The sequence below is a fragment of the Chelonia mydas genome, chromosome 2 (genome assembly GCF_015237465.2).
Source record: "Chelonia mydas isolate rCheMyd1 chromosome 2, rCheMyd1.pri.v2, whole genome shotgun sequence".
Lineage (NCBI taxonomy): Eukaryota > Metazoa > Chordata > Testudines > Cheloniidae > Chelonia > Chelonia mydas.
The window spans coordinates 47,749,519-47,774,061 of record NC_057850.1 but is presented as its reverse complement, the minus strand read 5'-3'; positions in this window follow the sequence as shown (position 1 = coordinate 47,774,061).

Below are 24,543 nucleotides of genomic sequence, written 5' to 3'. Positions count from 1 at the left end.
GTGGGGAACATAAGATGCATCCAGAGGGAGAGTCCCTGAAGAGCCCCTTCTGAGAAGTCCAACTACCTCAAACTTTTTCCCCTTATTTATACATTAGCGATTCAATGACATGTCCCTTAAAGAAAACTTGCTAAGCAAGCAGGTTTTAAAGGTCAAGCAAGAGGTTTCCTTAGGATCGTCAATTAACCACCGTTTTTTTTTTCTAGTGTGCATGCCTTGGGGCCCTGACAAACATTCCCCGGGGCACATATAAACAGACTTCTTGTTTTTCTAAAATACATGTATCAGCAATTTCAACATTCTTAGCAGGAAGGGCACAGGGTCAAGCTGCCCTGTCTATGACATCCAAAAAACCCCCTCCCCTCCTTCCTTGGTTATGCTAAGGCTGCATTTTAGCAATAAGCAATAGTGGTTTCAGGCACTTTACTGGTTTGCCAAAATCTCCCTGTACACAGTCTATGATTTTAAAAGGTGACAGAGTTGTAGTAGTCTGTCAGCTCTGAATGTCTTTTAGGACTAACCCAAGTTGACCCTGGGGATCTCTGTTTCTGGTTTGTAGCTCTGACCCTTATGAGAGTCCAAACAGCAAAAGAGATGACAAATTTTATTGTCAGCTATTTTTATTTCCTTCTTCCAGAGTTCAAGCTGATGAGAGGAGCAATTTTGCATGTAGCCTCTTCATGGGTGTAAGAGGGCAATTAACAAAGTCTTTGTATTGTGATGATCCATGATGGCCCATTTAGTTTTGATAGCCTTCTTGATGGGCAGGAGAGGGTCCCTGTCAGGTTCACCGTTTCAGAGCAAACATTTTTTGTAGTTATGAAGCAGAAATTTAAATATTATCTCATAGCACATGACAAAGATAAAAGTAATATGAACGCATGCTCAACTTACAAGTATTTCATAACGTCTAAACATATTGTTGTAAGTCCAATACCCATCTTAACCATACTAACACACAGATGAAACAGACTGGTTTCCAAGAACAAATTTGTCAGTGCTTGGCTGAGGCCTAAAGAGCTGGCATTGGTCTGCCAGCATCACAGACCCTATTGCAGTCACTTATAAAGTATTCTAGAAAAACAAAACATAGTCTAAACCAGGGGTTCTCAACCTGGAAGTTATGACCACACCTCCCTTCCCTTATTGTTAAATGGGAGGGCAGTCAGGCTAGGGGGGAATGGGATCTCAGTGGGCTGCTGATATGGAACTGGGGGTTTTGGTATGCAAGCCATTGAGAACCACTGGTCTAAATTAAAAAGTAGCTAGCTGTAACTAGCAAACAACCACACTCCCCCCCAAAACAGGATATATCTATTTCCAGGGGTCTTCTAAAGATTTCTGACTTCCTCTATTTCATATTCTCTTCCTCTGTGTGTCTCCCTCTTTGCCCTTCATGGTCTTTTAAAATCAGCATTAGACTTCTCCTAATTAAACTGACCATCTCTGCTGTTCTCCCCAGCTGTGCTAAATCACCACTTCCAGGAACAGCACCTGAGTGAGAGAAAACAGACTGCAGGTCCCAGTAGAATGGATCATAGGGGACTGGATGACTCAGGAAAGTGTAAACAGGATATAAAATCTTTCGCCTCTAGGACACCAGTTAAAACTCCATCTAAGCAGTAACAACCAAAAGTTGTTTACATTTAATGGCCATTCGGTGACTTATCCGGAGGGAGTTTGGTGGGTGTAGTCCATTTACCAATGGCAGATAGTCATATCACACAAAGCACCCACATTCAGCAGTAAGTAGCAGCAATACCAAAGATAGAATGGACATGATATTAAATTATCCTGTCCCCACTTGCTCTCCCTTCAGGTTAAGGTTGAAGCATATCAGGGAGAGCTGGGGGAGGAATGGGAATCTTGTGCTGCTGCCCATGCTATATCTGTTCTGTGGACACAGGGCTTCAATCTCTGGGGCTGTTAATACAACACCTTACAATTTACTTTCTTCTCAGAGGCACAGGTCTCCCAAGTGAGGGTGCTAGAAAGAAATCACTGTGGTCACAAAAGCAGCGAACTGTTATTATTCATCTGTCTGTCCCTTCCCTGTATTTTGTCCATGTACAATGTAAGCTGTTTGGGGCAGGGATCAGGCATTTTGTGTGTCTGTAAAGTGCCACATGAACACCTATGGCATTGTATAAATAATATGTAACACTGTGATGGGATGTCCACCCCACACAAGCCTCACTGGGTTAATGTGGATCAGAAAGTGCTAATTAAATCTTAGCTGGTGCACCTGGAAGGGAATCAGAGTTTGACAAGGCTCAGTGGTAGATGAGGCCTAGCTGAGGGAGAAATTGGGATACCATTATAAAGCCAGTAAGTGAGAGCAGGAAGAGGCCACAGGGAGGAAGGCTACAAACACTCCCTGACAGGAAATGGAATTGTCTTGGGAGAAGGAGGAAACTCAAGGGGAAGAATAAACCCTGGGATCCTAGCCCCAAAACAAGGGTCAACCCAGAGATGATGAGGGGAAGAAAGCCTGAGGAGGTGGGGTAGGAAGAAGCCCAGGGAAACAGCAGGAAGGAGTAAGACTGGCTGCTGGTTATAGAGTCCATGGGCTGGAACCCAGTGTAGAGGGAGGGCCTGGTTTCCCCTACCAGCCACTGGTAAAGTGGTATAGGACCTGGAGTTCAGACAGAAGAGTACCTGAGATGGCATGTGGATAGCCTGTCCAGTAGGGTTTTGCTACCCCGGAAGGGGGAGAGAGGGACTATATGGTGACCTGGCTGGAGAGCTGAGTTATGAAGAGAGAGCTCCCTGATTCAGAGAGAGGGGCCACAGCATGAGAAACCAATGGAAAGGGACTCCGATGGTGCCTCACACCAGCTACAAGGAGATCCAGCTGTGAGAGGTAGACCCTGTCATGCTGAATAGAGTGGTTCACAACCATGATTGCCAACCTCAGGGCAATCTGTCAAGAAGCAGGGCAGACACCCCAAAGTGGTGGTATGTCCTGTAACTAGATTTCACCAACCCAGTAATAAATGTGAACTCCTGAAGCACTGTAGGTTTTAGCCTGGCATCACAGACAGTCTCCTTGGTCATTCTTGTCTATCTTGCCACCCAGGCAAGCTGGACTTAGTAATAGATGGATGCTATACACCCAAGATCACAAAATATTCAGCTTGCTCCCACATTCAAGAGATCAATCACTTATCCCAGGCCAAATTGTACCTTAGATCTCACACCAAAGACAACACTTATAGACAATTCTATAGTAATCTATCTAAGGCTTTATTAACTAAGGGTATGTCTACACTGCTCACCTTACAGGGCTGCCGTGGCAGTGCTGTGACGTGGGCAGTGTAGACACACTTTGTCGCCAGGGGAGAGCTTTCCCGGCGAGAAAAAAACCTAACCCCAAACAAGCGGTGGTAGCAGTTCTCAAACCAGAAGTCATGACCACAGCTCCCTTCCCTTACTCCTAAATGGGAGGGCAGTCTGGCTAGGGGGTAATGGGATCTCAGTGGGCTGCTGGTATGGGAAAGGGGGTCCTGGTATGTGAGCCATTGAGAACCACTGGTCTAAATTAAAAAGTAGCTAGCTGTAACTAGCAAACAACCACACTCCCCCCAAAACAGGATGTATCTATTTCCAGAGGTCTTCTTAAGACTTCTGACTTCCTCTGTTTCATATTCTCTTCCTCTGTGTGTCTCCCTCTTTGCCCTTTGTGGTCTTTTAAAATCAGTATTAGACTTCTCTTAATTAAACTGACTATCTCTGCTGTTCTCACCAGCTGTGCTAAATCACCACTTCCAGGAACAGCACCTGAGTGAGTTAGTACAAGAGAGAAAATAGACAGCAGGTCCCAGTAGAATGGATCATAGGGGACTGGATGACTCGGGGAAGTGGTGACAGGATATAAAATCTTTCGCCTCTAGGACACCAATTAAAATTCCATCTAAGCAGTAGCCCAAAAGTTGTTTACCACTAGATGGCTGTTCAGAGACTTATATGGCGGGAGCTTGGTGAGTGTAGTCCATTTATCAATGGCAGATATTCATATTGCACAATGCACCCATATTCAGCAGTAACTAGCTGTGACGTTATTGACATGAACTGTGACCGTATAGATCATTGTTGCAACCAAGGTCCTATAGTTGCACCAAATCTTGTACAAAGGAGGTCAAGTAAGGTGTCTATGAGAAGGCTGACAGGTTCAGTGGTAGCTGTGTTAGTCAGTATCAGCAAAAAAAACCCGAGGAGTCCTTGTGGCACCTTAGAGACTAACAAATTTATCTGGGCATAAGCTTTCGTGGGCTAGAACCCACTTCATCAGATGTATGAAGTAAAAGATACAGGAGCAGGTATAAATACATGAAAGGATGTGTGTTGCTTTACCAAGTGTTAGGTCAGTCTAACGAGATAAATCAATTAACAGCAGGATACCAAGAGAGGAAATATACTTTTGAAATGGTAAGAGAGTGGCCCATTTCAGACAGTTGACAAAAAGGTGTGAGTAACAGTAGGATGAAATTAGTACTGGGGAAATTAAGTTTAGGTTTTGTAATGACCCAACCACTCCCAGTCTTTATTCAGACCTAATCTGATGGTTTGCAAATTAATTCCAGTTCTGCAGCTTCACGTTGGAGTCAGTTTTTTTGTTGAAGAATTGCCACTTTGAGGTCTGTTATTGAGTGACCAGAGAGATTGAAGTGTTCTCCTACTGGTTTTTGAATGTTATGATTCCTGATGTCAGATTTGTGTCCATTTATTCTTTTGCGTAGAGACCGTCTGTTTTGGCCAATGTACATGGCAGAGGGGCATTGCTGGCACATGATGGCATATATCACATTGGTAGATGTGCAGGTGAATGAGCCTCAGATGGTGTGGCTGTCATTTGCTGGTTATAATTATGCTATCTGTATGTGTGTAGCATTTTTGTATTCGAAGTTATGAATATTGGCTATGTACTTGTATCTCAGTGTGTTTGATTCTAAGTAGCATCAGTGAAGCATTTGGTCAGCTTCTTGAGAAAGGACTATTCTGAGTAAGTGCCTAATCGAGAAACACTTAACTAACAATGGACCTTGGGAGACTCCAATCCACATCTGAGGAGCCTTCCTGGTAATGTTCAAGATAGCATGTGACCAATGCTGCTCTACCTGTAAAGAACTGAGTCATGTATAGACATGTGACTTGCCCATAGGACTCCAAACTGCACCTTGCTGCTGTGATTTTCCACAGTAAGAACAAAGGGGTGTCCTTCCATGTGGCAGAGGATATAAAAGGCCCTGAAATCCCCTCCATTTTGTCTGCAATCCTGCTTCTTACCTCTGGAGGAACTTTGCTACACTGAAGCTCTGAACAAAGGACTGAATGACCCATCCAAGCTGTGGATGTACTCCAGAGACTTGATTTGAGCCTGCAGTTTATTCCATCACTGCTACAAGCCTGAACCAAGAACTTTGCCATTGTTGTATGTAATTGATTCCATTTAACCAATTTTAGCTCTCATCTATATTTCTTTCTTTTTATGAATAAACCTTTAGATTTTAGATTCTAAAGGATTGGCAACAGTGTGATTTGTGGGTAAGATCTGACTTGTATATTGACCTGGGTCTGGGGCTTGGTCCTTTGAGATTGGGAGCACCTTTTTTCTTTTACTGTAGTATTGGTTTTCATAACCATCTGTTCCCATAAAGAGTGATGCTGGTGATGAAACAAGGGAACTAGAGTATCTGAGGGAATTGCTAATATGACTTCTTGTTAGCCAGTGGGGTAAAACTGAAGTCCTCTCTGTTTGGCTGGTTTGGTGTGCCTTAGTAATAAAGGACACTCAGCCTTGGGCTGTGACTGCCCTGCTCTAAGCAATTTGTCCTGAATTGATACTGTCAGTTGTGTCCTGCCAGAGGCTGCATCGTTACACTAGCAGCAATACCAAAGACAGAATGGACAGGATATTAAATTATCCTCTCCCTACTTGCTCTCCCTTCAGGTTAAGGTTGGAGCATATCAGGGAGAGTTGTGGGAGGAAGCTTGTGCTGCTGCCCATGCTGTATCTGTTCTGTGGACAGAGGGCTTCAGTCTCTGGGGCTGCTAACACAACACCTTTCACAAACACTAAATTCATACACAGGTTTTTTTTAATCCATTGTACCAAAATTGACAGGCCCAAATGCTGTTTTTAAAAACCAAGGGAACAGTGACAATCCCTTTTTTCAGCATGCAGTAGGTATAAAAACTTCAACATCCAAACAGCCTTTTCTTTCTAAAATCCAGCTTTGCAGGCTAAAATCCAGCAGGGGTGGAAGGCAACTTTACACAAAGACACTGTAGCTATGTCTGTCATTTCCTCAACCCTTGAAGAGGTAAGTATTGCAGGACACCTCATGCAAACCTACATAAAAACTGATCTATTACTACTTGGAGTTGCCTCCAGGCATAAACTGCTGCCAAGGGAAGTTGTTCAGGAAACCTCTCTACTTTCAACCACAAAAATGAAGAATCTGCATGACTTGTAATTGCTGTAGAATACAATGGGCAATACATTTTGTTCATGCTTCTAGTAATAAAAGCTATTACCTTAAAGAGATACTACATACCTGCTGATGCTTCAAAAATTAGCTATATCTGATGCCGCAATTCTTGGAGGATTTACATTAAGGTCTCCAGTTGTTTTGTCCTGATAATTTGGGCATTCTCAATAAAGCTGCTTTATGCCAGGTACTTCTACAGTATGGGTCACACTGCACAGGGGTAAAGTGCGGGGTGGGAGGAGAAAGAGAGGACACAAGAAGCTTCCCCTTGTCTTACGCAGGTGATAGCCACAATCCCAGCTCTTACACTCCTTGATTCATAGATATTTAGGTCGGAAGGGACCATTATGATCATCTAGTCTGACCTCTTGCACAACGCAGGCCACAGAATTTCACCCACCACTCCTGCAAAAAACCTCACACCTATGTCTGAGCTATTGAAGTCCTCAAATCGTTGTTTAAAGACTTCAAGGAGCAGAGAATCCTCCAGCAAGTGACCCGTGCCCCATGCTACAGAGGAAGGTGAAAAACCTCCAGGGCCTCTTCCAATCTGCCCTGGAGGAAAATTCCTTCCCGACCCCATATATGGCAATCAGCTAAACCCTGAGGATATGGGCAAGATTCATCAGCCAGATACTACAGAAAATTCTTTCCTGGGCAACTCGGATCCCACCCCATCTAACATCCCATCACAGGCCATTGGGCCTATTTACCATGAATATTTAATTACCAAAACCATTGAGTAGAAGGATTGGGAGTGTCTAGTGCCATCAGTAACACTAGATTTCCCCAGGGTGCATGGGGAGGGGCAGGGCCATGGTTCCAACAGGTTCAGTACTGGCCTGTGAAGACAGGCCTGAATCTACTAAAAGATGCCATGGCCGGCCCCTGCTTTGGTGTGGCTCTCCCCTCCACCTTGGAGGCCAGAATGCCTGTGAGGATGTCTGTTGGTGTTCATCTTTCTGATCTCTCCCAGTGCAGGTCATGGCTTAATAACCATAGTACAGCCTAAGCATATGATGGCATTTCTATATACATTTTTCTCTCTCAACAACACAACTATTGGAATTAATTTGATAGGTGATTGTTTATATCATGATTTCAATAAACTGAGAGATAAAAGTAGCTCCCTCTCCATGGTTTCTAATGAACAGGACCCTCCAACTTTCACCTGATACCCTAGGCCCCAGCTTTAATAAGTTTGTAGCTTCTTTATTCAGGTTAAGGAATGCTTCTTTGGGTTTACCTCTTGGGCTATGTCTACACTTGGAGCTATAGGCGTGGTTCCCACTTGTGAAGACATACTCGTGCTAGCTCTCATCCGAGCAGCATGCTCACAACAGTAGTGCAGCCATAGCAGCTCGGGCAGCAGCAGCACCATACTAGCTGCCCTGAGTACAAACCCACCTGAACCCCATGGGCCTGTACTCGGTGTGCCTTGCCCATGCTGCTGACGCCGTGCTCCTGCAGCTACACTACGATTTTGAGAATGTTAGCTCAGATGAGAGCTAGCACAAGTATGTCTTAGCAAGCTGGGAATCACACTCCTCGCCCCATAGCCTATACCTAGCCTAATTGTATAGAACAGTCCCGATGGGACACATTTTCTAAGTGTCCTACCATTTGGCCACCTCCATTTTGAGTTCTCAGCTTTAGACACGTAGGGCTTGATTTTCAGAGGTACAGAGAACCTGTCAATCCCATTCTCATTAGATGGAACTTTGGCTGCTCAGCACCTCTGAAAATCTGCCCCAGTTTTACTAAAGTTAGGAACCTAAAAGAGAGGCACCCAAAATCACTTCCAGAGTCACAGTGAAGTCAGGCTCAGAGGAGTACTATGACTGTGAAGTCCTACCAACAATAGTTGGAGCAGGAGATGCTGCTGTCCTCTCCTCTTCCTAAACCTTCTTCAGTTCTGGGATAAAATGGTTTATAAGAGCTAGTACTGGAAAAATCTCAAAAGAATCAGAATATCCGTTGTGGTGAGCACACAAAAAACCAATGATTCACCGCAATGCTTCTTAACACTGATCTGAACATGTTTGGCTTGAGAATTGGATTGGGATCTCCCAAGAACAGGCTTGCTCAACACATGTCCTGTACTTCCTGGTGTTAGTGTAATTGGAATTCTCAAGAATAGCTTTTCCTCAAGGTCTTCTGGGGCCTCTGCTTCCAGCCATCACCAGAAAGCATAGAGACTTACAAAAATAAAATTAACCAAACTTCTTCAAACCTCAAACATTAGGGGGGTTGGTTTCACTTGTATTTTGAAGGATCGTGCCAGTTTCATAGTCTACCTAAATTAGCTTGCCAATCCCTATTAAAAACATGACTCAGAATTCAGGCGTGTTGGATTGACGTTTTAAGTAGCAATGAGGGAGGTATAGAACACTTTCTGGCAATAGTGAACATCCTGAGGGAATGCCCTATATGGTTTGGTGAATCAGCTTGGATACAATAGGTACGACAGCTGGCCTTAGGGCTACATGACTCTAGAGAGCCCCACTCTTCCATGGCACTTGCAACACATCCGGACACCTGATCCACAGTCAGAGCATCATCCCCAGGTCTATGTCCCTGGTGCCACTTGACACCACTTCAGCACTCCACAGAGGAGACTGAATGCATGAACTTCTCTTCTCCTTGCTCCACTAGGAAAGTTACATTTTGGTGCCACTTTGTGGCCTCATCCTCCACAGGGTCCAGTAGCACGGTCATCCTTAAAACAAACTACTACAGTTGTTGGCCAAATCACTGCACTGTACAGTTTTGATACTGCCGTGTTTTGGGCAATTATAGTAAAATATTATCCTTTTTGTTTTATAAGGGCAGAGCCTTAAATGAGTTGGGGTGGAGACAGGATTTAACCCAATCTGAGGAAAGTGCAGACAGATGGGAGATGATTAGGGATAGGGAATCCCTTTACATATGACCCTACAAGACCTAGGGACAGCCCAAAGGAGACTGACTTGAATGTTCACCCAAAATTGGAACCAACCCAAGACTTTTTAGAATTTCAAAATGTGTGTCACACTTTTTCCTAGTTCACCTGCATTCACTTCCAGGTTCCAGACAGGGCAGGAAGTGAAAGTACTAAAATACCTGCAACAAAACCAGGATCCACTGAAAGGTTCACAAAAGGGCATGTTCTCAATGGATTTTGGTGAGGGACATTGAGAGAAGCTCCAGACTTTGAGATGCTTATGCAAACTAAACCAAACTTCCTACATCTTTAGCCATTTGTTTGTGTTCAGTGGTGTCATTGTTATTATAACCTGTCTTTTTAACATAAAGACAAAGGGGAAATGCACCCTTTTTTCCCAGAAGCACTTGAAAGTGCCTGCAGGGAAGATGAATTTGATCAGAGCTGCTGTCACAAGTGTTTCTAGGGAATTAATGCCTGTCCCAGAAACCAATCCAAACTCCTGATTTCATTCCGTGTGTTCTGTCAAGGTTATAATTAGTCTTAACCTTTGGATGAAGATCTGGAAAGAAGCTGAGGTAAGCAAGTTGTTTGGAGAGTGCAAGTGACCCAGTGCATTCTGTAATTAAAAGGGCCAGAAGCATATGTTCATGCCAAGTGGGCCCTGTGTTTTTGGGGCCACAGTTTTGTAAGCATCCCCTCACAAGCCCTCTTCATCACCTTACCCACCCAGTAACTGCAGAAATCTCACTTCAAACACACACCTCTCCCAGTTGCTGAAATACTCCATGTTTCCCCTCCTCTGCTTCAGTGCACAGAACCCTTCTGGCAGCCCCTGTAGAGACAATCTGATTAGATGTTGTAACTCTCCTCTATCCCCTGTCGGAGCCATCCCTGACATGCCCACCTGCAAAACATTCCACCCTAGAGGTGCTCGGTGGTTTAAAGGAGTCTGCCTGAGATCCTGCACAGCTTACTTCACACAAAGCCCAGCAAACTCCAGCGAGCTAACTGTACTTAAGGCTGAGGAGATTTTTTGCACTGATGTGTGTGTGTATATATATACATATATATATATAAATTAAAACGTTACCTTATTTGGCAAAAGAATCCAACTCAATTTACCAGTGAATAGCATTGGTGAACATTAGAGCAGATCCACCCCCAACCACTGTAATGCCAGGTACAACACGGCACAGCTCCCACAATACTTGTGACTGAATCCTCTTTTGGAAATGTCATTTCCAGATAATTTGGTGTGTGGAAATGATGTCTCTTGTTATATAGCATCAGTACATCTCCCGCTGTACAAGGACTGCATTAGCATTTCTCTCACTGTGGGAACCACACTGCGGTGGCACTGCTCACAATACTATTGTTATGGCGGGCTCACCATTAAAAATCACATTTCAAGGTTTATCCCTTAGCCATAAAAAAATGCTTGGAGTTAAAAGTGGTCATGCAGACATTTAACATTAATTTCCAAAATGTAATTAAATGGATTAAAAGGGCACAAATAAATCTGGGTTTGGCTTCCTTTCTCTTCTTGGTTCTTTTTTGGCATTTTCAATACTACCCTTATCAAAGAGCGATTTTCAGATAACATTAAGGGACAGATTTATACACATTCAATAGCACCTTACTCCATGAGTGTCCTGGTAAAGTCAATAGGACTACTCATGGAGTAGGGTGCTACTAAATAGGAGGAAGACTATCCAAATCCAGCCCTGCACACTCACGAATTGAGAGAGACTCAGATAAACCTCAAGTGAATGCTCTAGCTCTGTATGTACTTTAACCCGGCTGTTCCTAAGGACCAGAGGTGAAGGTAAGTCTGGCCCCGGGAAGGGGTGGGGCCTCAGGCGGAAGGGGTGGGGCTGGGGGAGGTCAGAGCCAGCCCTGGCCCACCCTGTACTGGCAAGTGCCTCCTTCCCCCTCCCCGGGGTAACAGCAGCAGCCGGGGGCTCTGGCAGCAGTTTAAAGGGCCCTGGGCGGTAGCAGCGGCTGGAGCCCTGGGCCCTTTAAATCATCCCTGGAGCCCCACCGCCACTTCCCCAGGGCTCCAGGGCAGGGGGGCTCCGACCGCCACTACAGCCCTGGGCCCTTTAAATCATTCACGGAGCCTGCCGGAGCATTGGGGTAGCGGCAGTGGGGCTCCGGGGACAATTTAAAGGGCCCGGGATTCGACCACCGCTACCGCCCCAGGCCCTTTAAATCGCCGCCCCAGCCCCACCGCCGCTACCCCAGGGCTCCGGCAGTGGGGCTCTGGCAGCAATTTAAAGGGCCAGGGGCGCGCTGCTGGGAGCCGCAGGCCCTTTAAGTTGCTCCTGGGGAAGCCGATCCACCGCGGTATGGTGCACTGGCTTTTGCCTGTGTTCCACAGGATCTTGGCAGAGTTGAGAGACAGGAGACTGGAGAGAACAACCCTGAGCTTGGGATTTGCTTGTGTTTGCCAGTCTATGCCACGACATTCAGTATTTTAATGAAGGGACGCTACAGTTCATCTCTGAATGATAACTAGACTAAACCAAATGGAAAAAGACACAAGCCAGCAACTCCTGGAGCACTTACCTTGATATGGATAATGAGAACATTCTGTTACATCATATAGGATACAAAAGTTTTTGGTTTAAAATATGGAATATAAATCCTCAGGCTTAGGGTATAAAACTAACCATTAACCAACAGGGCTTAGGTAGAAACTTCCTGTATGGGTGGGATATTTTGTAAGTGTCCTCTGCAGGACTTCTTGTACCTTCCCCTCTGAAGCATCTGGTATTGGGTCCTGTCAGAGACAGGATACTGGGTTAGATGGACCACTCATGTGATCCAGACTGGAGCATCCCATTTTGTTAATATTCATGGCACAGCTGGCATGGAAAAGCTTCAACAGACTGACTATAGCACTAAGGGAAGGAAAAAAGTTTCCTCTACTGCACAATACAGTAATGGAGGTTTTCTTCTCCTCTGAATGAAGTCTAAAACCTTGTTGCCTAAGTAGAGAATATTGAGTAATGTCATACAGTATGTGTGATGGTGCCTTATACCTTTACATCATTTGGCCCTCCTTTGCCCTCTGGGCCTTCTGTGGCACTGACTGGTAGGAAAGACAGCAGGCTTCCCCAGGCCATTAACCCAAACTTAGTCTGATGTACTGTAGTTACATCTCTCCGTCTCCTAGGCATGGTGGGAGAGATCTATTTATTTGAAAGTGTATGGGGACCAGAAAGGTCCCCAGATAAAACAGTCAAAACCCAGTTCATCTACATTAAACAAAAGTAGTATTTACCAACAGTTTGCAGAATAGAGTGAAAATAGAACTACAAAGGTATGCTAAACAAATGAAAGGGAGAGGATGGGCCATTGCTCTAAGCTTGTACTTACACTGAATGTACAGGATAAAGATAGATTATCAGATTCATTGCACAGTACTGCAGCCTTTGCTTTGTGACAGCCTAAAGATAAGTTTCTCTCTCTCCAAAGCTCTAAGTGTGACATGACCCTGGAAGGGATGTGTTGTCAGACTAAATCCCAACCCTCTTACAGTTCATCTGAAAGAGTCACAAATTACAAAGGACACTAGCATTTAATTAAAACTTGCTCTTCAAAGTCAGGTAGGAGATCCAGAAGTACAGTTTGCTTCCAGTCATATATTAGCCTATGTTTAATTATATCTTCCTTAATAGATTTCTTAGATTTTTCAGTCTAACCCTTTTTTAATTTAAAAGGGAGTTGCACTCCACACCTTGGCAAATAAAGTTTCCTGCATAAGTTTTCATTAATGAGACTCTAGTATTGCAGAATGACCTATTCAACACTTTTCAAAGAACTTCATTAGCATGCTAAACTAGGATGCCCTCTTTTTTAAGCTTGATTTGTTTTACATGTTTTTTTTACAAACCCAAACCCTATGTGCTATTTATTTATGGAATAACTGCTAGAGCTTTTAGCATGAACAGGACACATGATTCCTCTTTAATCTCTTTCTTTCTTCATCTTTGATTAGTATCTGCACCTAGAGAGACAATCTGGCATGAAAGTGCTTATGATCTCTTTGTGTTTTGTATGCCCAAGATAATTAGAACATAATTCTCTTTCCCTCTAATCAGCTTGTCTTTGCTAATATTATTTTTTAAAAGTTGCTTATGTCATGATAACTTTTGTTCTGTCAATTCACTCTTCTATTCTAATGCTAGCTCCAGTAAACTGGCCAATCCAGACATCTTCCATAAGAGAATGTACAATCCCTGTTCTACTTATCCATTTCAAAATAATTTGAGGAAAAACCTAGGTGCGTATATATGTTAATATGTTTACATACACACAGTATTGATATCCATGGGATACATTTACATTTAATATACAGCTCTGCAATCTTGTACTTTTGACAGCTTTACCCGCACTTTGCCCATTAATCCTTCTCCCGAGGTCTCACTGCAAGAGTCCAGAAACCTGAGTAGGTTCAATTTTTAAGTTAACCTACCACATAAAGTTTCCTTCTCCCCCATATGTGGAATTCCCCCACAGGATGCCCAAGACTCAGGATGGGCAAGATTCACTCCTGCACCATTGATAGGTTTTCTATTCATTAAAAACAGCATGACTTCAGAGTCTGATACTTTGCAACCCTGCTGGTCTAGAAAAGAGGGTTTATGCCTTGTTCCTGCCTCTGGCATCTCTTCTCATCCGCAGGCGCACACACAGCCAAGTGACAAGAAGAGAAGGGATGATTACTCCACACTGCTGCTCTGCCTGGTCCGTGCTGCTTCTCCCTGAGTGGCTCTACACACTCAGAGCTGGGGGCCAGGAAAGCAAGGAGCTGGTAGCTTGAGAACACAGGGAGGGGAAGCTCTGACTCAGTAGCAGCAGCCCCTTGTAGAGAGTGAGACTGTCAGGCAGAGGGAATCAGCAGGAGCTAAGCTGCCAGAACGCTGTTGCTGATTGCTCAGTGTGTGCCCTGTGATGCCAGGCCCTGAGCACGAAGTAGCCCATGGGGCTGAGATTTACCTCCCCATTCAACAAGTGCAGAAATCTGAGAGGAAGGATGGTCTAGTGCTTAGGGTGCTAGCTTGGCGTGGGAGCCAGATAAATGACACATTAATTATAATTAGTGTTTGTAAATCGCTTTGAGATCTTTGTGTGAGAACCCCTATATAAACACTATGTAATATTATTCACAAATCATTCATTTACACTCCTTTAGGGCAAAATCTCTCTCCACCTCTGAAGACCAAAGCTAAAGTAGTCTGGCTCGGCAGAAGAGGATTTTAAATTGTATTAGTGTTTACATCTGAAAAATGTTAGAATACAGGAATTTACAAAAATGAGAGGGCTTTTTTAAACCTCATTCTGGGAGATGAATTGCTTTATTATACACCACAGTTTCATTTCATGTTCACTGCCTGTGACAGGGTCCTATTGGGTTCCAGGGAGGTGGGCGGGCGCAAGTCTGCCGATGGCTAAAGGACCCTCCCCCAGCCTGTGGGGAAGATCCACTGAGCCCAGGAACTCAAATAATTATGGGGGACAACAGAAAATATAACAAGGACAGGTGTGAAGGTCTAACGGTCAAAAAAGGGAACCTGAAGGGGACACCAAGCAGAGAACCCCGGACAACGCCCACTTCTCCTGAAAGGTGTCAAGGGAGCCAGTGGATGCCGCCCAGACAGATAGATGCCACAGATAGATAGATAGATAGATACTCTGCTCTAGAGGAGGTCACAGGGCATAATGGATCCTTATAGCTGAAGCCATTGACGAGTCTCTTGGGGCCACATTCTGCTCTGTTACACCAGGGCAACCCCAGAATTCGACCCTTTAGAAATAGTAAGAAGTCAATTAATTGCATGTGGCAGGGAAGGGAGTAAACAAAATATACATATGTGAATCCAGTGACAAGACGTGCCTTAAACAATAATAAAGTGCTCCACAACCCAAACTCAATACAAGTTAACAAACAGTCTCAGTGATTAAATGTAAAACCAGATTTTAAAAATTCTGTCCTGTGTAATATCTATGATGTTATTAGTAATGCAGGTACAGAGATGACTTTTAATACATCATTTTGAAAGTTTCCCTTTTAATGGTCTAAACAACAAATATTGCTAGATACTAGGAAGCAACTGTATGGTAAAGTGAGCCATGACGTTTGGAATTAATTTCTGCATTCCAAACAATTGGGTTCAGACATGTAAGAAACAAGCCATGTGGGCACTCTAAACACAAGGGGCCAGATCCTAGCTGAAGTCAGCTTTGGGACTGCCCCATGTGTTGTATAATGCAGTATTGCCATACAATTCTTTAGCCTCATCAGGAAGTGAGACTTTGTCCAAATCAGTTTTTTTAAAAAATCTATTTAAATCAATGAGCTCAATGAGATTTTGCCTCATTGCTCTGCCCCAGGAATTACAAACATACTGTACTTTCTCAGCTCCTCTATGCCTCTGCATGATTTCATAGCTGTTCTTCTGCACCTGCTACTTCCTGGATGGCTTCACTGAACAACAACAGCACAGTTCCCACCATGACTTATAGGCATGTTACTCTAACCCAAGGATTTCCTCTCTCACTCTTTTCGGTCATTCAGTGTTCTAGTCACAAATCCAGAAGTATCAGGAAGCTCTCTACACAGGCTGCAACGCGCCTCTACTCTTCATGCATAGATGGCTTTTTGATTTTTCTCTTTAGTTTTTCAGTATTAAAAAAATTGGAGGAAAAAGTTTGCCATTTGTTATATTGCATGAAACAACTTACAAGTACACACAGAACAGATTGGACATTGGTCACTACCCTTTTCATTCTTCACTGAAACAAAACAAACAGTAACATCTCTTTCTCAGAGGTTTCAGTGTAGGTCGTACAGATTCAGTTCTGCTGACAGCACCATTCCTGCTGTGCATATTTTTATAGCAGGAGGCACTGAAGCTTCCCACCAGCAAAGGAGGCTAGGGTTTCTCCTTCAAACTAGTTAATGTTCTCCAAGGACATTTCCAGTGCTGCTCACTTTGTCTTTTTCACCTTAGGAGAGATTCAGCCACAGCTATACTTACCTCCTTTGAACTCTACTGATGAAAAGAGCTATGTAAGAGCCAACTATTTGCTATTATTACAGAAGCAGTTTTAAAACATTAAACTGATTTATGCATTTTAAGTTTAGTTCATTGAGAAAAGGGAATTTTTGGCCAGAACATATTTCATGAGGCTGTTATCGCACTGCAAGCTACATTTTAATTTGCAGTAAACCTGTGATATGTATCTGTTAAATATGCAGATGCCGTCACAACACAGGTACATATTTCAAACAAAACTATTCTTCTGACATGTGGTGCTCCAATGATATTCCCATTATGGCATATTTTACTTCTTACCCAAAGTTACTTGCAAGGATCAGCTATGAGCTGGTAATTGGTGGCATGCTGTCCCAAGACTGCTCTGGTAGCCACATCATTTTCTGCAGAAACCACATTTACTTTTAATAAAAGTGTCTATTCTCTTACATGTGTAAGACAACCTTCCAAACATTATCTTAGGGATAATGGTAGCATGACAAATGGGAATGAGGATATGGAGGTAGATATTACCATATCGGAGGTAGAAGCGAAACTCGAACAACTTAATGGTACTAAATCGGGGGGCCCAGATAATCTTCATCCAAGAATATTAAAGGAATTGGCACACAAAATTACAAGCCCACTAGCAAGAATTTTTAATGAATCTGTAAACTCAGGGGTTGTACCGTATGACTGGAGAATTGCTAACATAGTTCCTATTTTTAAGAAAGGGAAAAAAAGTGATCCAGGTAACTACAACCCTGTTAGTTTGACATCTGCAGTATGCAAGGTCTTGGAAAAAATTTTGGAGGAGAAAGTAGTGAAGGACATTGAAGTCAATGGTAAATGGGACAAAATACAACATGGTTTTACAAAAGGTAGATCGTGCCAAACCAACCTGATCTCCTTCTTTGACAAAGTAACAGATTTTTTAGACAAAGGAAACGCAGTGGATCTAATTTACCTAGATTTCAGTAAGGCATCTGATACCATGCCACATGGGGAATTATTAGTTAAATTGGAAAAGATGGGGATCAATATGAAAATTGAAAGGTGGATAAGGAATTGGTTAACAGGGAGACGACAGCAGGTCCTACTGAAAGGTGAACTGTCAGGCTGGAGGGAGGTTACCACTGGAGTTCCTCAGGGATCAGTTTTGGGATCAATCTTATTTAATCTTTTTATTACTGACCTCGGCACAAAAAGTGGGAGTGTGCTAATAAAGTTTCAGAGTAGCAGCCATGTTGGTCTGTATTCACAAAAAGAAAAGGAGTACTTGTGGCACCTTAGAGACTAACAAATTTATCTGAGCATAAGCTTTCATGAGCTACAGCTCACTTCATCGGATGCATTCCTAATAAAGTTTCCTGATGATACAAAGCTGGGAGGTATTGCCAATTTAGAGAAGAACCGGGAAATCATACAGGAAGATTTGGATGACCTTGTAAACTGGAGTAATAGTAATAGGATGAAATTTAATAGTGAGAAGTGTAAGGTTATGCATTTAGGGATTAATAATAAGAATTTTAGCTATAAGCTGGGGACGCATCAATTAGAAGTAACGGAGGAGGAGAAGGACCTTGGAGTATTGGTTGATCATAGGATGACTATGAGCCGCCAATGTGATATGGCCGTGAAAAAGGCTAATGCGGTGTTGGGACGCATCAGGCGAGGTATTTCCAGTAGAGATAAAGAGATTTTAGTACTGTTATTCAAGGCACTGGTGACACCTCACCGGGAATACCGTGTGCAGTTCTGGTCTCCCATGTTTAAGAAGGATGAATTCAAACTGGAACAGGAACAGAGAAGGGCTACTAGGATGATCCGAGGAATGGAAAACCTGTCTTATGAAAGGAGACTCAAGGAGCTTGGCTTGTTTAGCCTAACTAAAAGAAGATTGAGGGGAGATATGATTGCTCTCTATAAATATATCAGAGGGATAAATACCGGAGAGGAATTATTTAAGCTCAGTACCAATGTGGACACAAGAACAAATGAATATAAACTGGCCACCAGGAAGTTTAGACTTGAAATTAGAGAAAGGTTTCTAGTCATCAGAGGAGTGAAGTTTTGGAATAGCCTTCCAAGGGAAGCAGTGGGGGCAAAAGACCTACCTGGCTTTAAGATTAAACTCGATAAGTTTATGGAGGAGATAGTATGATGGGATAACATGGTTTTGGTAATTAAATATTCATGGTAAATAGGCCCAATGGCCTGTGATGGGATATTAGATGGGGTGGGATCTGAGTTACCCAGGAAAGAATTTTCTGTAGTATCTGGCTGGTGAATCTTGCCCATATGCTCAGGGTTTAGCTGATCGCCATATTTGGGGTCGGGAAGGAATTTTCCTCCAGGGCAGATTGGAAGAGGCCCTGGAGGTTTTTCACCTTCCTCTGTAGCATGGGGCATGGGTCACTTGCTGGAGGATTCTTTGCTCCTTGAAGTCTTTAAACCACAATTTGAGGACTTCAATAGCTCAGACATAGGTGAGAGGTTTTTCACAGGAGTGCGTGGGTGAGATTTTGTGGCCTGCATTGTGCAGGAGGTCGGACTAGATGATCATAATGGTCCCTTCTGACCTTAGTATCTATGAATCTTATCATTCTCAAGACTATAAACTCCTTGGGTCAGGGACTGTCTTTTTATTACATATCAGGGCAGCACCCAACAAAATGAGACCCTGATCCCTCATTGGACTCCTAGACAAAAGAAAGGATGGTTAAACCTTAAGCTGCAAACTAACAATGTACCCCAGGAACCAAGAGGTCTGCTAACCACCTAAGAGTTTGAGAAAGAACTAACTGCTTCTGGAGAGAGTAACTGTTTTACCATCTGCACTTACGTTTCGGGGCATCAAATAACTAACAGGAATTTTTTGTGAGGTGATAGCCAAATCATTTAATTTAGATTTCAAACACAATGTTGTGCATATGCAGGTGTTTTAATCCAAGCCTGTTGCTGTCAGGAATTGTCTGTGCCATCTGTTCTGCTGAAGGTATAGCTTAAAAATACTGTTATATTTGATGTAGGATGACTGAGATGAGAGAGTACACATATCATTACATGTGAAAGAGGGTTGATTTTAACAGCACTGACTTTGGAGTTAAACATGTTTTTTTAAGCATGCAGAAGCTTTGCAACAGAAAAACAAACTGTGTTCTATTGGCAATCTTCTGAAATATGTTTGTTAGAGCAGCTCCCAGCAGCACAGAATCTGTGGGCTGGTAGAGACGGAGTGTATACAATGCATTCGGTGTCTGGGAGAAGTGCCAGGTGTCCTGCTATTACCCTCCTTCAGCTGATCCAGGCATCAGCAGCACTGACATCAGTTCACCTCCCCTCCAGCTGAAAATAACAGAACGTCTCAGCTAAGCCCAGTAGCAGCTGGGGCCCACTCAATCTGGAAAGTCATGGAACAAAGCTGACTTGACTTAAATCCCACTTGGGAAGAATTGGGTTCTTTTTAAGTGGAGAAATAAATAAATCTTTGTGCAGTAAACTGATTTTTATAAAAGAAAAAAAGAGAAAAATTGTGAAAACTAAGAGCATGAAAAGACAGGCTATAGGAGATATAGGATGGGTAAGTATGCAGCATCCAGCCAAACTGAAAAAATTAATGAGTGGGGATTAAAAGTGAGTCACTAGAATCACTTTTTTCAGGGTGACAAACACAGTCATATGCTGTCTGGAGCTGGTGAAATATTATTAATCACACATCTTATTGGGAGGATTAACTTGTCATTATATGATCTGATGGACAGAGTGTCTATTACACACTTTCTTCTAGGATTCTTCTTGTATTTACTGCTAGGTTAAAGCAGCATTAGTATAACTTTCAATTGTAAATTGCTCAGCATAAGGATTATGTTTTCCTGTGAATTTATATAAATCTGGGGCCTCTGGGTGCTTCTGTAATACAAATCTGAATCTTTCTCATGCTACTGAACGTCACAACAAAGGGTATGAACAAGGCTCCACTGTCCCTGTCTATCCTGGGCTGCTCTTTGCATGCTCTCTATGAGTATGTCTACACGGGGGTGGGGGGGAATCTTGCAGGGTGGTGGCTCCAGTCCAAGTCTTGAAGTCTACACAGTAATGAAACAGCCCCGCAGCCCAAGTCCCACAAGCCCGAGTCGGCTGGCACCGGCCAGCCATCGTTTTTCTTTGTTGTGTATACATACTCTACGGTATGGTGTTAAGTTCCACAAATTTTCCCTCTCTGAGTATTGTTCAGTAGAGGGATTCTTTCAGCCGACACACAGGCTTCATTCTTATTACATGTCCCAGATATTTCTATCTTCTTTTCCTGGTAATTTTGGAGATAAGAAGTTGTTGAACTCTGATGAATCTCAGCATTTGTGATTCATTCCACTTAATACTTAGTATTTGCCTGAAGTATTTGCCTTTAAATGCATTTCAACATCTGTCTATGCCTTTGGTGGCTTTCCAGCTTTCACATCCATATATTAAGGAGGGAATAAGAGTTGAGTTGAACATTCAGTTTGCTCTTTAAATTGTAGATTTCTGATGACAAAATCTTGTTTACGCTGCTGAATGCAGTTTCCACCTTGCCAAAAATTGTGCCATAATTTTCTTCTGAATATCCCCATTTGTTTGCAAATACTACCAAGGTAAATGGGTTGACTTACCCCTTGTACTCCTTTGCCTTCTAATGTCATGCATGAGTTGGAAGTTGCTGGGGTTCTCATAAGTTTTTTTCATACCTAATTTAACCCTGTCTTTTTACAATGCAGAACAGTCTTTCATTCTTTGCTTGCGTGTTGGTTGAGCTGTCACTTAGAAGAGCTACATCATTAGCAAAATCTAAATCTTCTAGTGTAGAAGAACACTGTTCAACATTGTATTCTAGCTATCAACACTTTTTCTCATAAGGAAGTGAATGACCATGCCAAACAGGAGAGATGAAAGAATTCATTCTTGTTTGATACCAGTGTCTCCGTTCAACCATTCGTTCAAGTTGTTTACTTTAACTATGCAAGCTGCACCTTCATACAAAGCCTTTGGTAATTACTTCTATTGGCATTCCATAACACTTCAAGTTGTTACAGAGTGAATCATGATGAAGGCTGTCAAATGCTTTCTTAAAATCAGTGAAGTTTATGATGAGTGGGTTTTGCCACTCAATGCTTTATTCGATGATTATTCTTAGGGTGAAAATCTGGTTGACACACATGACATACCCAGGGTACAATCCAGACTAATGAGTAGCTGTGTCCCCCTTTCCTCTAATTGGGGTGCCCTTTACACTGCTTTGCTGCTGTAGCCTCCAGTCCTGGATTGCTCACAGAACAGCCTCCAGTGTGCAAGTCACTCCCAGCTACATCTGTGTGTGAGCTGCAGCCAGCCATACATTGGCTCTTACTAACCTTGTTTATACTGCAGGGTGACCCCAACACACTCCCTGTCTCAGATCTCTCCCCAGACATGTATGTCCTATACTGCCCAGCCCTCTCCTGCGCAATACAAGCTCATATAAAGTCCATCATTTAATTAATAAAAATGATATGCACTTGTCCTGTTACCCCAAATGGAGTTTCCCAAACACACTGGATTAGATAAAACAATAAAACAGTTTTATTAGGTACAGAGAGATAGCTTTTAAGTGAGTACACGTAATGAGGCACAAAGGTCAGAATTGGTTAAAAGTAAAATAAAGATAAAATGCAACTAGTGCCTAATTTAAACTATGTTAAATTCAAAGCAAGATTCAACTCATCACGTGCTTTAACAGATTACTGGCCAAACTCTTATGTCAGGACCCCTCCCCCAGTCCCACGCTGCTTCCTTTGTCGTTCAGGTGCCGTGAATGGGGTGGGCAGAGAGAAAGAGAGGGGTGCTCTTGAGGTGTCTTCCCTTTATTTTTATAGTCCTCTCCCCTCTTTGAGAAGCATCTCCAGCAAGGAGCATGATGACAGGCAGTCTGTGTGGACGGGAACCCCATGCTGTTCTTTGCTAAGATATCAATTTGTCACCCATGCCCCCTTTCCTGCCAAAGAATGGACATTTTGCAGATAAAGGCCTATTGGCCTTGTTTACATCTGGCTGAGGCATCTGCTTGCTCTTTGTCTCTGAGGAACTGGTTTGGCCACTCCCCAGACTTGGAACATGAGGAAGTAACACCATACAGTATAATCTTATAACGTACAATGTTGCCACATATTTTACCAGGACAATGATGACAAGTAAATTATGAGTTTTCATATGATACCTCGTGAGGCATACTTTGTACAAAGATTATTACAATGGTGTGCAAGGGGTGAATACTGGGATACAGTCTGTCACAACACGATCTTCCAGGTTGAAATCCAGCCTACTCTTCCCTTAGCTTTGCCTCAACTGCTTCCTTTACTCTGCTTAAAATGATACTACCAAAGACTTTGCCAGCCACTGAAAGGACTGGAATGTCTTGCTAGTAATTGCAGGTGCTTCAATCACCTTTCTTTGGTCTTTTGACTGTAACCCTTCTGTCAGGTGGAGCCGGCAGCAACCAGGGCCGGGTTCAATATCCAGGGGTTCCTTTTTAACAATACAACATAGAACCGGCTCGAGTCCCCACCCAGTAACCTGGGAAAATTACACACCATCCAAGCACAGAGTCTGAGTGTAGAAAAGAAACATTTAATGAAAGGAGGGAAGTCAACCGACATTATTAGGGAAAATGCCACAAGCAGGATTCATAATCATAGAACTGTGAGCAGGCCATCCACCCGAGAGTGCGTGGGGCAGTGCATTCTTGAGTTCTACAACCAAAAGTTCCTTTTCTGTGCCCCTCTCTGCTCCCACACAATACCCCATGCACAGTGGTTGTCCTGTGTCAGAGAGGACCCAGGATTCAGAGGTGCATCTGTATGAGTTCACATCCCACCCAGGGAAGAAGGCACCTTGCTTGCTCCACCATCTGAGCACTTAGCCTGGCTGGCCGCCCCGCCAGCCGCTGCTCCTCACCGCCTGGCCGCCCCGCCAGCTGCTGCTCCTCGCTGCCTTGCCAGCTGCTCATTCTGCTCATCACCTCACCAGCCACTTGTCCACCAGCTGACTGCCACCTGCCTCTCTGCTGTGACCTCTGCATGTCAGTCTCTTAGCAATTTTCAGCTCTTTTCAGGCTGGGCAGAAACACTGCCCCATCTCAAGGGATTTCAGCTCTCAGTGATTTTTTAGCTCTTAGCAGGCTAGGCAGAAACACAGTCCCACCATAACTGATTTCAGCTCTGATTGAGCATTTAAAATAACAAAGAGGCTCCTAATGAAGTCTATTTAGCTCTTTCTTTGAACAGTGGGGAGGAACAGGTTAAACCAGTCCGGGGACCCCAAGGGAGACTCCCCACCTCCTAGCTGGGATATCTGTCCCCATCCCTCTTACTTTTACAGGGCTCTGGCATTCGAGCCCCTGACTTAACAAGGTCCTTTCAGCTGAAGGTGACCAGTTAATCACAGTTCTGCTCCCCTTCATTTGTACAATACTGACAACACATTGATTAACAGCATTTCACTGCCCCTGCATTCAATACTAAAGTGATTTGTAACGCAACACCAGCCAAAGCTGATTACTCTGAGCAACACCACTCTATCTGCTGGATATCTAAGCAGAGTAGGTGTGTTCATGTAAAGACAGTTTGCTCCTGAAGTCTCTCCCCTCCCGCCCCCCCAGCTAGCTGTCAGGGGAGAATTCATTCAGATCCTGCTTACATGACGATAACATTTTCCCATTGTTTTGGAGGCTCTTCCTTGTTCCCATACTTTGTTGAATAGTTCAGTGATTTTACTGATGGTCTCATCTCCACAAGCTTTGAACATTTCCCCAGTGACTTGGGCTTCACCTGCAGCTTTCTCAGGTTTTAACTTTTTAATTGCATATTTCAACTCCTTTGTTTGATGCAGGATGTTACAACTGTCCATTGCTCTTTTTCTTTTTTAATCTGTAGTTAGGGTTTTTCCTTGTTTATCCTTAACAGGTCCTTCAGTGGCTGTAATTTAGCCAGTTAGAAGCTTATCAAGCTGATGAAATGTTTTATCTCCTTCAGTAGCTGTTTCAGCTTCTTTGGTGATGTTAGCCATGTAT